Source organism: Falco punctatus (genome assembly GCF_963210335.1).
Source record: "Falco punctatus genome assembly, chromosome: 3".
In the NCBI taxonomy this organism is placed as follows: Eukaryota; Metazoa; Chordata; class Aves; order Falconiformes; family Falconidae; genus Falco; species Falco punctatus.
In genome coordinates this window covers 22,856,270-22,875,993 of record NC_137582.1, presented here as the reverse complement: position 1 = coordinate 22,875,993, position 19,724 = coordinate 22,856,270, and the positions used below count along the sequence as shown (strand labels likewise).

The 19,724-nt window shown below is 35.4% G+C and overlaps 1 protein-coding gene across 1 annotated transcript in view; it reads right to left on the bottom strand.

The window, feature by feature from the left end:
• The window catches only part of CSMD3 (CUB and Sushi multiple domains 3), a 740,574-nt gene that overhangs the window by 635,478 nt on the left and 85,372 nt on the right, over nt 1–19,724 (bottom strand). The gene's annotated exons all lie outside the window — the stretch shown is intronic.

Sequence of the window (19,724 nt, the reverse complement as noted above, 5' to 3'; positions counted from 1 at the left end):
GCATCTACCAGTAGAAAGTTCCAAAAGCACTGAAAACTAGTTAGGTAGCAGTAGCAGTTAAGCATAAAAAGTAGTCAACAGAAAAGCTAGGAAAGGCAAGGTAATAAGCTTTTAAAAATAAAGTATGCATTTTACTACTGATATATTGGATGATATCTATAACATTAAATACATTATTTAAGTATCAGTGGTGCTTTTATGTTTATGAAGGAGTTAAGAAATTAATTGCTTTAAAAAATAAAGTTACTTACAACTGTTATCTACATATATCTTTGCTTTTGAATAAGACCACACACCTTTAAAGTAACATATAACATATTAACCCCATGCTTCTCCTCCTTCCCTGAAACTGAATAGTCCATATTCCACACACGAAGTCATACAGGTCATTCAGTCTGAAGTATAGCTCATGCTGCTGGACTCATATAACAAATTCCACAGCCTAATGTTTGAGATTCAGCTCTATATGTTTTAACAAGTTTTACTCTCTCAATATCCACTGTAAACTAGGAAGAATGCCTCAAAAGAAAAGAGATTTTTTTTTTCACTTTTGCTTTGGCTTTCCCATGCAGTTTACCAAAATTACATTAATCTTCCCAAATAATAAATAGTTTTCCTATTGAAAATATTAAAATTACACAGGATAGTTACTGTAAAAAGATTGCCTGGGTATCCCAAAATATTCATTCCACAACACAAGATAACAGGGTAAATCAGGTTGGAAGGGACCTCAGGAGGTCCCCCTGAGGTCCCTATTCCAGCCTTTTCTCATAGCAGGGACAGGTCTGAGGTCAGACCAGGTTGCTCAGGGCTTTATACTCTTATGTCTTGAAAATCTACAAGGATGGAGATGGTCCAGCCTCTCTGGGCAGTCAGATCTGATCCTTAATTGTCCGTGAGATATACTATGTCAGATCCAAATTATTCTATGTGGTAATAGCCTCTTTCCCTGATTTAAGTAACATACCTAAGTGATCACAAATACCACAGAAGAGAAGACCTTGCAAATCTAATATGCAATATTAACACACACTGAAATTGGAAAGTGCTCTTTTCCCAGTGAAGGAACAGGTCTAAAGAACAAGAGACCAGGATTCAGACTTGTTTTAAAAGTTCTAATCTCTATAGAGAGACAGTTATTTCTCACAGTCCTTACTTTAAATAAAATCATAGAAGCACAGCATAGTTTGGGCTAGAACTTCCCTGCAATAAGCAAGAACATCTTCAACTAGACCAGGTTGCTCAGAGCCCCGTCCCACCTGACTTGAACACAGGGATGGGGCATCTACCACCTCTCTGGGCACCCTGTGCCAATGTTTCACCACCCTCATTGTAAAAAATTTTTTCCTTATATCTGAATCTACACTTTTAGTTTAAAAGCCTTACTAAAAAGTCTGTCCCTGTCTTACAAGCTCCTTTAAGTACTCAAAGGCTGCAATAACATCTCCCTGGAGCTTCTAGTTCAGGGGTCCTCAAACTATGGCCCACGGGCCAGATATGGCCCCCCAGGGTCCTCAATCTGCCCCCCCGGTATTTACAGACCCCCTGCCCTGCTGGGGGTTGGAGGGGGTGGGAAACAAGCAGCCACAGATGACTGCCTGCCACTTCATCCGCATGCTGGCCCCCTGTTTAAAAAGTTTGAGGACCCCTTCTCTAGTTGCAGGAGAGGGGAGAAAACAAAGCTCAGAGGGCAATAGTAAGGAAATGCAGAGGTTTCCAAAGTTGAGAGACACAATGTCTAACATATCAGCTGTTCAGCTGATAGGAGAGTAGCTAATCCAGGAGAAGATCATGTGTGCTCCAAAGAAATTCTGATGAATGGGAAGCACAATCACTTATGCGGCAATCTAGCCACTACTCACACTTATTAATGAACTTTGGAGGGAGAAACAACGACTTAACTTTGTATTTCTGTCTTTTTGCAGATATAACTATTTTTCCTGCATTATATTAGAAAGTAAAATAGACTGGAATAATCTAAATTGTAATACATTCCTTTTTAATCCTTCCTACTTAATTTTTCAGTATATATTTTCCTATAGTACTCAAATAATCAAGCATCATGCTCTTTTTGCTAGTTTTCTGCTATACTTTATTAGAAAAAAAACTATTTTAATTTAAAGAAAAGCTATTAATTCTTCCACAATAATAGAAAGAATTCTATGACATTTAAAAGTGGCAAATTAAAACTGATGACGTTCAATTACCTTGCTGAACTAGTTCTTTTATTAATCCAAGAATTTAGAAGAATTCAGAAAGGGGTTGAATATGTAACCAATAAGTAAATTCAGAGTTTAGCAGTATATCACTGAAAGAATTTCTAGTTTTAGGAGGGATATGAAAATCTCACGATTCAAGAAACCAATCAGTTTCTAGGCAGCGAGTTAAACTGAGGCTCTGCAATGTGCATGTTCCATGTGTGCATTGGGTGCAGGTGTCAAGGCTTTGCTAGCAGAGGAGGCTCTGTGAGGAGAGGCCAGGGACTGCCCTGTGGTGGACACAGCTGGTTCCAGCCAGCTCCACAACAGACTGCACAACACAGCTGAGTCCATCAGCAAAGCTGGTGGCACCTCTGTGAAAATGTATTTAAGAAGTGGCAAAATGCTGCACGAGCCGTGAGAGGTGAGGAAAAAAAATGTGTGAAAAAACAGACCTGTGAACACTGAGGTTGGAGAAGGAAGAGGAGGAGGTGCTCCAGGCAGTGTAGCAGATATTCCCCCGCAGCCCATGGAGGTCCATGTCAAAGCATACATCCACACTAGCCTGTGGATGACCCCACACAAGAACAGGTGGATAACCCCTGAAGTAATTGTAGCCCATTGAGAGGACCCACACTGGAGCAGCCCATGAAGGACCCAAGCTGGAGTAGGGAAAAGTGTGATGAGAAAGGAGAGAGAAGCTGTTACGGACCAACCACAACCCCACGTTCCCCACCTGCCCTGTGCTGCTCAGAGAGGGGCAAGGCAGAGGAGATAATCAGGAGTCAAGTTGAACCTGAGGAGAAAACAGTGGGGATGGGGGGAAGGTGCTTTAGTTTTTGTCTTTGTTTCTCACCATCCAACTCTCTCTTTAATTGGCCATTAATTAAATTAATTTTCCCCAAATTGAATCTGGTTTCCCTGTGACAGTAATTGTTAAGCAGTCTCTGTACCTTTATCTTGACCAAGAAGATTTTTAATTTTATTTTCTCTTGCTGTCCTGCTGTTGAGGGGGAGTGACAGAGTGGCTGGGTGGGCATCTGGCAGCCAGCCAAGGTCAGCCCACCACATTCTCTAATGTTCTTTCTTACACCAGTTCAGAACAAACATTTTTGAAATCTGAAAAGTGTATTGGAAAAGGAAAACACTGCTCTGCTGCTTAAGAGTCAATTAAGCCTGAATCTAATTACTGTTTAAGTTTTGGGTGTGCATGTGCACATGCACATGTACATGTTGAGAAATTATTGAAGGTGTTGAATTGCAGCTAGGAGTATTGCAAGCTTGATCTGCACCATCCTGGTAAAATTCAACTGATGTTTGGTCTTCCAATTTTCCTTCCAAGGAAGCAGTTACTTACCCATTGAATTAGGAAGAAAGTAAGAAATGTAAGCACTTCTTTAAAAGAATTCAAATATGAATAGGAGCAACTCCTACACTTTTTATACATCTGTTCAATCAGTTTAAAACAAGTAAACAGAATTTGTCTTAATAGCCTATAAAACAAAGCAAACAAGATTGAGCACAAGTGGCTGACTGCATTCAAGTTTTGCTCTCACTGAAAATGTTAAGTATCTTTATTCCACAATTCATTAACAAATCAGCATATGATTTATGAACTAATTTATTTTTGTCAAATGATAATTTTTCCCTGTCAAAATGCAAAACTGCTCATGCGATCTATTATTTTAAAATAATGATCATAGGTCAAGGCTGAACATTTTTAATTGAACAGCTGCTTGGAACTAAACAATAAATTACTTATCAGTTTCTGGCATGATCATTATATTCTTTACAAAGCATGTATCTAAGAACTGCCATCATCCATTACCACTGTGAAACTTTTATTACACAGCCCTCCACTTTTTTTTAGCATCAGAAATGAAACAGACTTTATAAATAATTATATTTCCTATAACAGCCAATTTATTTTAATACATAAAAAAGCAAGAAGAACTTCAAACAGTAAGTAAGAAGCAGGTATCTCACTACCATACAAACAGTCTTTAAAGATCTCTAGGGTGAGGATTTGCCTGCTTCTTTTATAGAAAAGCTGATCAGAACACAACATATCAAAACAATTACTTTTAGAGCATTTGAAAACATTCTACGTTCCTAAAGTAACAAGATTTAAAAAATGATGAAGTAAGCAGCACATATTTTTAGCCTTTAGCAGCTAGAACATTATGACAACATAGTTTATTCTTCTCATCTTAAAGCTGTGTAAAGATGTACAGTACATTTTAGCAGACTTTGGAGCTTTCCAAACACCAAAGGAGGGGAGCCTGCTCCTTCTGATTTTCCCACAGTTCTGACACTGACTTCACACTGGTTCTAGGGATTTACACACTTCTCTGTGAATTGGTTCATTTAAGCACTCTGATGAAGAACTAATCCATTAAAAATAAACTCAAGTCAATTCAATTAGCATATCCACAAAGGGATATGCCTGATGAGTGCCAGACCCAAAGGAAGTGCAGGGGACGATCACACAGCCAAAGTCAGAGGAATATGGGCACTGGATTTGCTTCTATAAGTGACAACAAGCTTTTAGATGAGCTCAACTATCTTTTGTAACTTTGCCTCAATGTGTGAAAATAGCACAATATGGAAAGGAGAGATGCCATATTTTGCTTATCACTGTTGTAGGTGCCAGGAACTTCCAGAACAGCTTCAACTTATACTAAATATTCACTGGAGTTTTGGAATTCATCCATGACCAAAATGCTTGTGACACTATCACCACACATGTTATTTCTGTTCTGGTACAGTGATAAAGTTGTAGTAGCAGGGCATGTGAAGGAGGAAAAGCTATCTGCATATATTTCAGAATCTATGCTTTTAATATGAAAAACTCACTATCTTAGAATATAAAGACATCATTGAGTAATAGCAACAAATAGAACAAATCCTATCAATTCATCAGCTAAATTAGCTGGAAAACAGACTGCAATGGTTAAAAAAACAAACAAGCAAACCCCAAACAAACAAACAAAAAAATCCATTTACTTTATTTCATTCCTTTTCTTCCAGAAAACTTGCAATCTGTGTCAAAAGCAAACTACTTTTCTCACAGACCCCTGTTCACTTTAAAGGAGAAAATACAGGCAGAGTATGTGGCAGAGGTCAAGAGAGGGAAGTCCAGAGGATGCTACAGGAAGGTGTTTCTCCTCCAGTGCTGGGTATGGCTATCTTTCTACAGAGAGGTCTGGAGCATATGGTGCTTCACAACAGAGCCTGTATCCACTGCAGTGGAGAAAAGTATGTATAAAGATTTTATTTTTGGCCACTGCAATGAGAAATTAAATTCTCGATTTCCTATATCTATTCTGAAATGCCTTGTGTGGAGGACAAGTAGAGGTGAAGCAAAACTTTATAGCTGCATGGGAAAAGGGATCCAGAACACAGGAAAAAAAAAGGAAAAACATAGGACAACACAGACAGCCAAATAAAAAACAAAGTGAAGGTGAAGAAAGCCAGGATATAATGGAAAAGATTTTTCATTTACAGATCTAAAACTCTGAGACAGATCTGAGCAAAAAGCTGTGACACTCAAAACACTATCCCATCAAACCATAAATAAGACCCTATTGAGATCTTTATAAAATCAGAAAAGTAAAGGGTTGTAAATTAATATATCTATAACATAAGCACAATGTATATACTACATAAGCATAAAGTATATAAACATGTCATTTTCTCATAGCAGGTAAGTATTTCATTCTATATTGATCATTATATCTGAAATGCCATAACAAAATTTCTAGGCAGAAAGCAAAAAGCATTTTAAAGAAAATCATATTTCAGTGCAAAATAAAAAGTAAGGTCCCTCTTCCAAGGGAGAAAAATCTAAATTAAAATTTGGACTTAGAAAATGTAGATTTTCCTTTTGAATTTTTCTCCTTCCCCTATAATCAATGTATGTGGGGTGTTTTCCATTTCCATCCTCACAAAACAAAAAGAAGACTCCCTAGGACGAAAAAGGCTCACCACAGTATAATTACATTTCAGATTTGTTTAAAAAAGAATCAAGTATAATTTTTCAAATTAACTGACTGCTCTTATCAAACATTTCCTGTGAAATGAAAAGAAAAAAATAGCAATTATGAGAGGAATTTTTGGTTACATGAAAGACAGTGAAACATTTTAAATCTAGTTTAACATAACAGAAGGGTGTCAGGTACCTTATTCTAACTTCCACTTTCTGGAAATCTTCTCTTAACTGATCTAACAAAGGAGAAATCCTTCCAAAATTAATAAATGTGTAAAATTAATTTAAAAATAAGTGTATCATTCCCATCGCCACTTTTTATACAGGTTTATAACCCCTGCAACAGAGATTCTTAGTGCCCATTGGACAGTGGATTTAATATAAACTCCATTGTAACCAGTCAGCATCTTCCCACCAATTTCCATGGGCTTTGAGTCACACCTTTACGTCCTCTACAAACCAGCTCTGAACATCTCTGATAAAATCAAAAGGATCTACATTTGTTCAGCAATTGCAAACCAAGCTTTTAGTTGGTTTTCACACAAGGGCCACTGAAAAAGAGCACCTATCTGAAGCAGACTAGTTAGCATGTAAACATGTGAGTGTAAGCTGTTTGCAGAGCTAGTATCTCCTAAAACTGAATAACATTGTAGAAGAAGTTGGCAATTTATTATATTCCATTAAAGTTTAGTACAGAGCTCTTCAGTTTTAGTGGCATTTTCTTCCTAATAGTTATAATAAACATAGATAAGCATTCCAAAAGTCATCAGCATAGGGACAAAATGCAGATTACCCATGACAACAATAAATGCACTAAAATATTCTTCTCTTTTTCTTGACAATGTAGTTTTTAGCATGTCATTCTGCTATGCATGAAAGCATACAATGTTATACTATTGCTAAAAAAAAAAAAGGTTTTTTTCTAACATTTAAGTCTGAACTAGAACTGTTATTGCAGCAGAGACCAAATAATTACATTTAAAGTTTTAAGAACACACTGCTATATATCTGTACTATTCCACTGTTAGAGACAGTGATTTCAAAATATGATATTGCTTTTCCTTACAAAGTAGCACTTTGAGTAAACATTACTAAGAAAAGTCCAATATGACAAGGTCTTTTTGATTACATGCTGAGAATACACTGTTTTAGCAAACAGAGAAAATTATTTTCATGTGAAGACTGCCACAATCATTGCAGGAAAGGAACTGTCAAAGATTCTGTTACTTTTGTTGAAAACATGTAATAAAATGCAGCTACTGTTCGTCTCTGTATTTAGGATTGGATAATAGCTATGCATATATAAAATGCACATCTGTAAATAGTTACAGGTCTGCTAGGTCTGCATCTAGCATGTACATTTTTATAAATGGGGGTAGGTTTAAATAAGCATAATAGAATAATATAAATATGAGTCCACGTATCTGATCTATTTGGCAGTCATCAAGGAATAGGTTAGACTTTGTGATCTTAATTCCATATATGAGTAATTTTGACATTAAAAAAACAGTTCTCAATAAACAGAATCAGATAGTGGAGCAAACAAGACTTAAGGGAAATAATAATTACTACAAGCAGAATAAATTACAAAAAGAGGATGAGTGATCAACCCACATTTCATACAAACTTAAGTAGTTACAGTGGTTATTTTTTTACTACTTTAATTGATAAAGACAGTCAAATAAAAAAAACTATGCAGGAACTTTCAAACATTTTCATTGTCCCCGCATTGTTTGGATGTACGTTTTATAAAAATGCTAAACATAACCTTTTCAAACCACTGAGACACAAAATTATTTCTGGGACACAATCTATGTAACAGGGTACACAGTGAATAGGGGGTGTTAGAACACTGAAGGTTGGTCCTGCTCTGTATCTTTCTTGAAATTTTACCTTTGCATTCAATACCAGGAATAACTAACCACTTTTCTAAATATAAATCTGGAAAAAAGCACTTTGTTTTAACAGGTTTTTTATTAAAAAGATAGAATAACAACACACAAACAGCAAACTAAATAAAATTGTGTGTTGAGGGTTATTATTTTGAAAAAGCAGTAACCCCTCTGCTTTTGAAATTATTTCTTCATGGCTTAGTATCAGTTAGGAAAATTCTTACAGCTACACCACATAAATCAGTGTTAAGAACCACTGCCATATAAATCTGGATCACATTAGCATAATAATGAAACCTGGTATTACAGTATGTTGATCGATAACCTAGTGTAGTTCTGGACAACCAGAAAAGAAAGACCAATACTCTGAGAAAACAGATTTAATTTCCTTAGACAACCACTGAGAACACCTTAGTCACAGAAAGATTAAACCTACTTCACCCCAAAACACAGGGTCAGAGAATAGGTTTTTAAATGCTCCACATAAAACTGAACAATCATGTCAAATGTAATTCCAGGGTTCAATGTACCCAAAGCTGAAAGCCTATCTGAATATTGCTTATTAGAGGTGCAAATACTATAATACAAATAGAAACTTGTCTAGATTTTTTTGGTTCGGGGCTTTTTGTAATTTTAGTTAAGGCCACTGTGAGATCTTAAAAAAAGTAATCTTCAAAAGCAATGATTTCACACATAGAAGTTACAAATATGAAAAGGTAAAGTCAAAAAAGAGAAATTAGGAGAGGATAATCAATTAGAGTTGGGTTAGAAAGGCAGGACAGAGATGGATAAAATAATTTTACTAAGGCATGTGGAATGGAATGGAATAAGAAAAATTATAGAAAATAGTTTGGTAGTGAAAGCAATATTGTAAAAAGACAAAGGTACAAATACATTCAGAGATTATTTTTCATGGGAAAGCCTAATCAAATCCATTGTTTTCCATTTTAACTTAAAAAAAAAAAAAAGAGAGAGATCTTCATTTTAGTATTTTGCCATATCCAGAATCATAATTACAGAATTTATAATATACACCCCAAAACTGAGATATGTACATAGTATTTATATGTGGAAACACAGTACCACTTCATATTATTTCTTATAGTATTTCATCTGGGGGAAAAAATTACTTTAATTTGTTTACATAGTGAACTAATATTATTTTTCATACTTCTGAGTTCTGTATTTTGGCCAGCAGTTTACTTGATTTTTCTATGTTTTTGCTTGTCATAGAAGATTTTGTGATGATTTTATACTTTAAATATTTTTTTCAATTCTATACCTAAATATATTTTCATTTCCTATGATCACTTGAAATCATAGAGGAAATAAAAATAATTGAGAAATTATTACAGCCATGATCCATTTTTATATGATCTGCTATAACATGTTTTAAAATGACACTGGGACTAGGCCAAGAATATTTTTGCAATTATTAATAATCAAATGGCCATGAGAGGTAATTACCTTTATCAGCACATCACCGTGACTTCTTCATTCAAGTTATATTTATAGAGTTGGATTATCAAGTACAATACCACATACCTCTTATGAAGACAGTAAACTAAGGACTGACTTCGTTTCAAACTTCAAAAAACCTATACTTTGACTTAATTTCAGATTTGCCATGGGAGAAAATTTGTGACAGTGGTTATGATTTGAAAATTTTTTCTTTTAATATTTTCTTTTTCCTTTAAACAGTATAAATATTTTTTGCAATTTATCAACAGCTACTTTCTAAATGACATCTGAAATACTACAGTATATGAACATTTGCAGTTCAGGAATAGCCTAAATGTACAGCTGCTTTCCCTCAAGACTTTGCCACTTCAGTGTATGTAGAGTTCCATTTCTGACTTTGCATGGGTCTGCTATACCCTTTATAGCACTTATCTCTTCTCATTCCTGTCATGTCTTGTTGCTTAGTAAAGTTTCTCAATTTTTTTAGACATTTATGTAATAAAATACATATACCAAAGATTTTATGTATTTATATATTATATATGCTATTTCTTCACAACATTCCTAATTTTTATAGTTAGTGTTTATTAGTTAGATCGTCAAACTAGGCCCTTTTTGTTTCACTTTTTCCAGCACGCAGTATACCCAAATATACCCCAAAATACAAGCTCCATTCTTTGTACATAGATGCTTGTTATGCTTGAGAGGTGTTCTCATCAACTTTAATCACCTTGTAAAAGACAAGAAGTGACAGAAGTCACTGAAAGTAACTTAAAACTTGTGATCAAGAAAAGCAAACTATTTTTATTTTAGAGGAAATTCTACTATTGTTTAAAGCCGCATAAAATATACATTTCTTTCTGTCCCGAGCTCATATTATAAGGGAGCAATATTTAACAACCAAAATTACTTCAGTCCTTTGTATAGATGTTATCAGGCTCTTTCCTGTAAACTTTGAAAAGTAGATATGTAGTATATATGTTTTACAATGCAAAAATGTAAGCATGTTTGAGCCATGTAATCTGGTCAAGACCATATAAGAAAATTGCATAAAAAAGTAATGACTGAATTTGTAAATCCTAATGAAAAAGATATTTTTGCACAACTATCTATATCACTACACTAAGGTCCTGAAGACCTGCACTGATTACTGAAACTAATAATAGACTTGGAGATAATTTTTTTGATGCTACTAGCACTTATAAATAATCTTTGGGGTATTTGGGTTTTTTTTCTGTTGCTTTGGTTTGGGGATTTTTTGGTAGGAAAAAGCCGCTCTTCCATGTCAGCAGATTCAAGGATTTCTAGTATATTGTTGACATTAACTTGTACTTAGGTACAATAAAATATAACATATTTTATATTTCCATAAATAATTTGGATGACAAAATATTCAGTTCAAACTGTGCAATGTAATGTAATCTATAGGAGCCACTTTTCAGTAATAATCTATCGCATTCACAATTTAAGGCAAATATTAGAGAGATAGAAAAAAAAGATCTCCAGTTCAGTTGAGCCTCATGCCTATAGATTACTTCATTCTAGTAAGTGTACATGTAAATACACACAGACACACACACACACATACACATATTTGCAGAAACACTTTTTGTTTCTTTTGGCTTTCTGCAGACGTACCAGTTGAAATAGAATGATCATTCCTTTCTTCAGAAACAATAGAAATAGTCTAATCATGTAGGAACTAATCATTCAGAGTTTAGTTTAGTAATAGTATATGGTTGTTCTAGATACATTCTGATTAAATTATGAACTTTATGAGGTATGTTTATCAATATTTTCAACTACAACAATATAAGGTGAATTTAACAACTAATTTAAGAGTTACTTTTCTGTCATGTAAGCAACTCTAACAGTTAGACATCCCTGCAATAGTATGAGTCTTTCCCATAGACTATAATTTTCTGGGACAAGATTATTATTGTGAACAATCATTCTTCCTCCTTTTATAGCTGGTGGGAGACTAATGGCCACAGACAGTCTGTGCTGGCATGCTGTGGTATAATGTCATATATGTATATCATATATTAGTGGTCTGCACAATAAAAATCAACTTTCCTTCCTAGACTGTTTCAAATCCCATAAAGCAATTTAGCAACACAAAGAAAAATTAATAACTAATATTTAGAAGAGCTGGTTCTCAGTGGTGACCACACACATCTCCCTATAAAACTGGTATATGTACACTTTCTCTGTCTAATGCTAGCTACAAGCTTTTCCAAAGAAGGTAATAATTCTCAGAGGGTGTAAAAGAGGGTTTCCTTGCATTGCATGAGAAGTAAACAAACTAGTCCAATATCCATCAGCTACTTCAAAGTAGCTAAACTGGCCATCCCAGTTACTTCAGAGAAAGACATCCCATGGAAAGCTAAGAATGGAAAGTCTCTTCCGAAGGTCAGTTAACAGAAAGTTACTTCTACCTTCAAGTAATTACCAAAACATTTTGTTTAATAGGTTGGTTTTGGTTTTAAAACCTTATCATTTAATTTTAGACTTCCTTGATAGCTAAATGAATGTCTAACCATTTTTTCTTAACCCGCTAAATTTTGGCTTCTTATCAATAATGTGAGCATAACTTCAAGAGACCAGCCGCACCTTGTCTGGACAAGCACTTTCTTTTATCAGTTTTAATTTTCTACCTTTCATTCTCAATGGGTATCTAAAAATGTATACCATATTAAAATACTCTCAAGAGTATAGCACAAGTGATGTGAACTACTGTTCCTTCAGCTTTGTATTTATAATCACAATGCCAAGCATTTCATCAATTCAATGTATTTTCTTCATAAAGTAAAATTTTCAGATTCAAAAAAATAAATCTCCATCTAAATGTCTTGCCTGCTCAGAACCCATCTCTCAAAGCTGAATATCTATTTAGCATTAAATTCTGCTACATTTTTTCTATTATCTTTGTTTCTCTTACCTACAAGCTTTGCTGTATTTATTGCTGTATCTCTACCAATGTTCAGCCCATTTTCAACATTCTACGTATCTTCTGTTTCACCTTTGTCATATTTAATTTGTTAATGCAGTGAAAATGTTCTTGTTTACATTAATTCAGTGTTGTAATTTGTCTCATCATTTTCCATTTTGATTGCTGGTTCACTGTGCCTTCTTTTTTTTTTAATTGCCATTGTTCCCTCCTTCAATCTGCATTGGTCTTTGTTCTTTTTTCTTCAATCTCCTTATCTCTTAATTGGTCTTTGACTAGCACTTATACCGTTTTATTTTCTCTTTCTTTGTAAGCAGAGTGTCATCCTATTTGGTTTTGTTCACTGGTCCCTAAATTCTCAAGTGAAATTCCTTCCTTCCTTCTCTTTCCATGCAGATAGTGGAGAAAGCCAGAGAACTGTGAATCAGCTGAAAGAAAAATCAATGACTCTGTGATCAGAGGTTTGAAGGTGTTTCCAAAGTGCTGAATCCTTAATTTGATCCTAATCAGCTCACAGTTTCTGCTCTGGTTGCCAATTTGGACAGAAAGTGAACAGTGATGAGAGAAGAAAAGTACATCTATGTAGGGAATAATAAACAGTCTAAGCAGAAAACACTGAGAGCTACAGTTGCCTCTGATGATAATGGAAATTTTTTGAGGATCAGTAAATGGTCCATTATCCCCCTATCAACAACTCATGGTCTACATCAATATCCAAAAGGACTTGAACAAGAAAGTGAAAAAGGAAGCTTTGTACATTTTCAGTTGTCAAGGTTAGCTGGGAATGAAGACCTGAATGTCTACAAATATTCTGCTCTGACATGTCTTGAAGGCTTAATAACCAAACAGTCAAAAAGATTTTGCCTCTGTCAGATTCAGTGTACTATCTCACATAATTGCCATTTTTTTCTTTATCTTATTAGCACTGAGTCTGCTAACTTGAGCAACTGCCATGATAGTAGATGAAAGGTACAGTACTAATTTGGAGAATAACTCTAACAACAGGAGTTGAAATGACACCTAATATAAGCCAAACAATAACAATACTCAGAAAGAGTCTTTATATGGTTTAAATAAACAAGGCATTGTTCATATAAGAGAGAACTTACAAAGAACTAAAAGATACACATGCATGAAAATGGAGCTACAGCCATCAAAGCTTGGATTCAGGAAAGAGAATCAACACACCATAGTGGCATTTTGCTCAGACAAGACATCGGCAATAGCTCTGGGAACCCTGTACTAAATCTTGTAGTACTGTAGATCATCTAAAGAAAAGGAACTTGGAAAGGAAAAAGTAAAACAAGTCTTAAAGTCAGGAAATTCTGTAAATGAAAACCCTGACATAGCAGAAGTAGAGGAAGGAGGAGGCAAAAGCTAGGCAAAAATGTGGGGCTTTTTTTTTGTCTTCTGGTTTTGATTAGAGTTAATGTGAGAAAAATTGGAGCACTTGCTAACAAATAACAGCGTAATAGATTCCCTCCAAAAAGTAAGATAACAAGTCTGGTTGGGAGGTAGTAAGAGATATAACATATCCATAAACCTTCACAAGGGATTAAGGTTGAAGTACTAAGGACCAGAAGAAGGAACGAGTCTGAGTCAGAAGAAAAAGATTACTCTAGCTGCCAAGGGGGCATTAGGTGACATGTAATAAGCCGGAGATGCACTTATCCTGCTTCTACTGTGGTCCTGTAGACCATTGAAGCAGGTCCAACTCCTATGGCACAGTCAGAACAGCCTTCTTGTTTTGGCATATCCAATAATTTTCCATGCCCTTTTCAGTTAACATAACCTCAGCCCAGAGCCAAGTAAGCAGCCAACTCACCTGCCTGCAACCCTAAAAACATCTAATATGAATTAATATTAAGGATTTGTTATAATTTTACATATTTCTACTCCCAGTTTTTTTCTCTTAACTAGTTGGACCAAAGAAGTTAATTTAAATTTTATAGTCGGTACCAACCATTCTCAGTGGAACAATATCTGTTATTCCATATGTAATGGAATTAAAAAATTAAAGTATTTTAATTTTATTTAAGTTTATTTTTGAGCTTATTCCTCTGTTATATGATAACAATTTCTTTTTTGAGTAGTTTGCAATACCATTATCAAAGTATGAGTCAGTTTGTTTAGTACCAAATTCAAGCCTTTGCAAGTACTAGGGTGAAAAGAGCATACCCAATTACATTTAACACTAGGAGCATCCTGAAATTTTAAAGATCTACTTGTTAATCTTCTGAATATTTTTTTTTTCTTCAAGTAGTTGGGGAGTAAGTGTTAAAAATGTAGACCTGCTTAGGCAGTCAGATGGTTTAGGACAAAGAAATTCATCAATAGAGAAAAGGCAGTAAATGTCTTCAGTGACTTCAATGAATTTCTCCTATGCAGCTCAGAAGCACTGTTCAATAACCTGTGTATTTGATTCTTGTTTGCCTCAACAGGGAATGTAGATGAAAGGATGATTCATCTTGCTTAAAAACAAGAAAAGATGAGTATTAGATCACCCTTTAAATGCTGATAATATTAAAGCTTCCTTCCATTCAAATTTCCTAAAAGGAAATTAACCATGAGTTGGTAGAGAAAAGTTTTTAATTCATCCAATTACATCTCTTGACACAGTGACAATATTGACATTTTAAAATATCTCTGAAGATATAATGCTGGTCTTGCAGACTCTCAAAACAAGGAAAATATATATTAATTAAGTGTTCAAAAAATCCAGTTTGTGCCTGTTTGTAACACCTCCACTTCTCATGATTTTTAGATAAACAAATTCATGTTTTCTTTTCACTGATGCAAACAAATGAAAAGCTGTCACAAAATGATCATACCTTTTTGCTAACAGTGGAGCTTTCCAAACTCCCACGCCATGTCTGTTCTGAAGACCACACAGTAATGTTTTCTGATATGTTTTACCTGAACGTTCTTATAGACTTGTCATTTTCTAAATAATTTTATATTTAACTTAAGAAAATATAGAATTTTGTCTACTATAAAACTGCTTTCTGAACATAAACACATGGAAGATTCTTTTAGTCAACACAATGAGACAGAAATATACTGGATTGAACTGTTCCATTTATCCTAGTACAATTGCAGGAGGTATGCAAATTTTTTTCTGTTTAAAACAGATTTAATTTGTTCCATTGATTTCAATATAATTTTAATTTTTTGATGAGTATTTAAACATCAAATCAATTAACTGGTTAGGCACTGGTAATTTTGGAAAATAAATTCTCTTGTAACTGTGAACAGAGGTGGGGTATATAATCACATATTATTGTTCAATTATTTAAAGCTATTTCTAACATCACACTGCAAGTTGGGGTAAATAGAGAGGAAAAATCTTTAGAAAGCTATTGAGTATGAAAACTTTTAAAAGTAGGGTTAAATTCTAAGCACCTTCTTAAAAAAAAGACAAGCATACTCTTTGGTATTTACTGATAGTATATTATGCATTATGCTCAGAAATTTCTTTTTAAAAAAAGAAGAAAATAAAGAATTATCCAAGTTACAAAGTAAAATATTTGCAAGGCAATGTCAGAACTGAGGTTGCCATTCTCTCATCCATTTACATATGTACCATATTGCTGCCAATAATAACGCAGTTTAAAATTAACTGTGGTTTCCATATGACTATTCAGGGAGTGACATGAGGAGTATCCAATGAAGAATTCATACAGTTATTCTCATACTTTGTTTTGTATGATATCTAAATCTTGCTTGAAAGGCACATTTTCTCCCAGATTTCCCTATGCCGTGTCAGGACCCTGAGGAAAACAACAGACCTTCCTGGTCCTGACCAGCCTCAGCTGGGACTCCCACCCACCACTGACCGTGGGTGCTGAGGCTCCCTGTCAGCCCCCCTGGAGGCACCCGGACCCTGCTATAGTTTTGTCCCTGTCCCTGCCTCCTCCATGAGCTTCTTGGCCCTACTCTCTGTGGAGCTTAGCTGGCCCTGTTCCTTTTTCCTCATGGCTGGACTCTCTGGAGGGACCCTAGACCTGGTCCATTGCTGGTTGTGGAGGGTGCTGCCCATGGACCCTGTTACCAGTCCCCAGCTCCATTGGCCATGTTCAGCCCCTGCAGGATTGTGCCCTGCCAGTGAAAGCACAGCCTGAGCATGGTCACCCTCGGCTCCTGGCTTGTGCCCCTCATAATGTAGCCCTGCTCTAATTACTCCCTAATATATGGCAGTAGCTACTATAGTGAATTATTTAGAAGTTATACTAAAAATTACTTTCATAACATGCAAGAGGTATCATCACATGACTCCAATTGATTTTTGCAAAGCTGTTGATTTATGTGGTGTTTTATCAGTTCAAATCATACCTTCCATTAACTTAATTTAAAGGTGCAAACAAAACTCTTGTTTCTCAAGATGGGCCCTCAGAAAATTGAAAACACTTTATTGATACGCATCTTCAAAAAGCTTGGCTGAAATGTTTAATCTAGTAACACACCAAAATTATGTGAAAGGCAGACATTTTGAAAAAACAGAACAGAAGTTCTATCTGGAAATGCAACACTCACTCAGAACAGCAGTGCAGAAATATTAGCTACTTTCTAAAATAAGGTGTATAGAAGGTTGCAATTTAAAAGTAATCAGGTAAACCCAAACCCCGATAAATATATATATATATATTTAGGGGGAGCCTAGGTGTATAAATGTGGAAGAAAGTGTACACAAAAATCACAAAGCTGCACAGGGAGGGTGACAAGGAAACCCTAAAAATAGACAGTGTCTATGACATGACCCAGAAAGACTCCCAAGTATGAAATTTTGCTGAAAGCTTGGTTCAATTACAGGAAGTTATACTTTCTTTCTGCAAACAGGTTTTTTGGTATGTGATTACAATATGATTTATGAAAATATATATTTTTTTTTGCATTTCATTCACAGCTTTAAACTATTCTAAGTTTTCTCTATTTATACTTTGAGGCAAAGATCTAGCATATTAAATATACTAAAACAAGCATATACAGTAACACAAAGATTGAAGTATAATATTGACTCTACACTTTCTATAATGGCCATAGCCGACATGCTTCTCTACCATTTGTTATCGTTTAGCTGCCATTTAAGTGCCATCTAAACAGCTGAGGCTGTTAAGCATTCACTGAAGACAGTCAATGACTATAAATCTCAACAAGATTAAATTCTGAGAACAATTAAACAAAGTACAAAACTGAATGAGGATGAAGTCAGAGGTCATGAACTTCAGAAACAGTCCAACTGCAAAATCTTATTCAGTCAGACAGAAACTTATTTCAATCAGAATATTGAAGCAGAAAGAAATAGTGGCCTTGGCTGAGACAATTATTTTAGCTGTCCAGTTCTGTATTTTACAAATATACCTGTATAGTCTCCTAAAAACATTTTTGTCTTACAAAATTAAAGGGAGGGTGACTAGCATAAATTGATTACACTTTCATTAATGTCACTGAGGAATATGATAAAATCTACTGTCATGCTAGAAAGAAATTTTCCACAAGCAAATGTGCCTCAGTAAAACTTTACTTGTTAAGCAAAAAGAAAATTCTAGGAAACATCATCTTACTACTTGCTACAGCAATCTGAGAAAATACGCATCACCATGAAAGATTTAGTAAAGCTTGCATAATTTCACTATCACACTTTCTTAATTTGAAACCTAGTTCTCCACTCACACAAATGTGTACTATTTTTCTACTGCACCCACGCACTGACAAGATCTTGTAAGTCTTGCAAAAGTGCTCTATTTCAGGACCTATACAGAGGCTTAATTGTCTTTTCCTTTTTAAGTGCTGCCCTAATCTGTTCTCTTCTATAGAACTTATGCTATTCTTCACCAGAATCTAGGGGCATCCTAAATAATACACAATACCAAAACTTTTGAGCACGCCAGGCTTCCTTGATTTTCTTCTCAAGATACTGACATTTTACAAATATGTATCTCAAAGCTCCAGATTTGAAGGCTTAGTTCAATATAAAAAGAATCCTGCGTGCACACACACACACACACATATAGAGGAATCTATATATCTATGCATCCATAGATATATGTAGATGTGAATATACATATGCACACAAATATATATAAACCTTCTCAGCAGTTCAAACACATACAAAGAAAAAATTCTGCTTTTGGAAGATATTGTTTTCCTCTTCTTTCTATCATCCTAGCTTCCTTCACCTGTCTTCTCCGATGCTTATTAAAACTGTAGCTCAGTAAGGACAGTAAGTTCCTAATAGTGATAATTGTTTTATCCTTTTGCATTTGTGCAGAATGTTGTTCACACACTCTTTGAAATTATGATTTAGAGTGGATTCACCAATAGAAATCCTGACTGACAGTGAGATCTTTTTTGGTCTCTTAAATGTTATCAAATCTCCATCTAAATTTTATATTTCGAGCAGAGGGCAGAAAGGAGGAAAACTATATGTTTTACATTCTTTCAGTTTAAAACCATTGCCCCTTGCTTTGTCTTTACAGGCCTTGGTAAAAAGTCTCCACCTTTCTTATAAGCCTCCTTTAAGGCCACTGTAAGGTTTCCCTGGAGCTGCCTCTTTCCCAGCCTGAACAACCCCTACTCTCTCAGCCTGTCTTCATAGGAAAGGTGCTCCAGCCCTCTGACCATCTTCATGGCCTTCCTTTGCACCCACTCTAACAGGTCCATGTCTTTCCCTTGCTGAGGACTCCACAGCTGGACGCAGTACTCCAGGTGGGTTCTCACCAGCATGGAGTAGAAGGGCAGAATCATGTCCATTAACCTGCTGGTTACATTTCTTTTGATACAGCCCAGGATATGGCTGGCTTTCTGGGCTGCAAGTATACCTTGCTGATTCATGTTCAATTTTTCATCCACCGGTATCCCTGACTGCTTCTCTGCAAGACTGCTCTCAATCTCTTTATCCCTCACTCTGTATTGATACTGAGGATTGACCTGAATTGCCCCAACCCAGGTGCAGGATATTGCATTTGACCTCACTGAATTTCATGAGGTTCTCACAGACCCACTCCCAAGCCTATCAATGTCCTTCTGGATGACATCCCTTCCCTCAAGCGAATCAACTGCACCACTCAACTTGGTGTCATCCTCAAACGTGCTGAGGGTGCACTCAATCCCACTGTTCACATCATTAACAAATATATTATATAGTATTGGTCTCCATAGGGACTCCTAAGGAACAGCACTTCTTACTGATCTCCATTCGGACATCAAGCTGTTGGCTGTAACACTTTGGATATGGC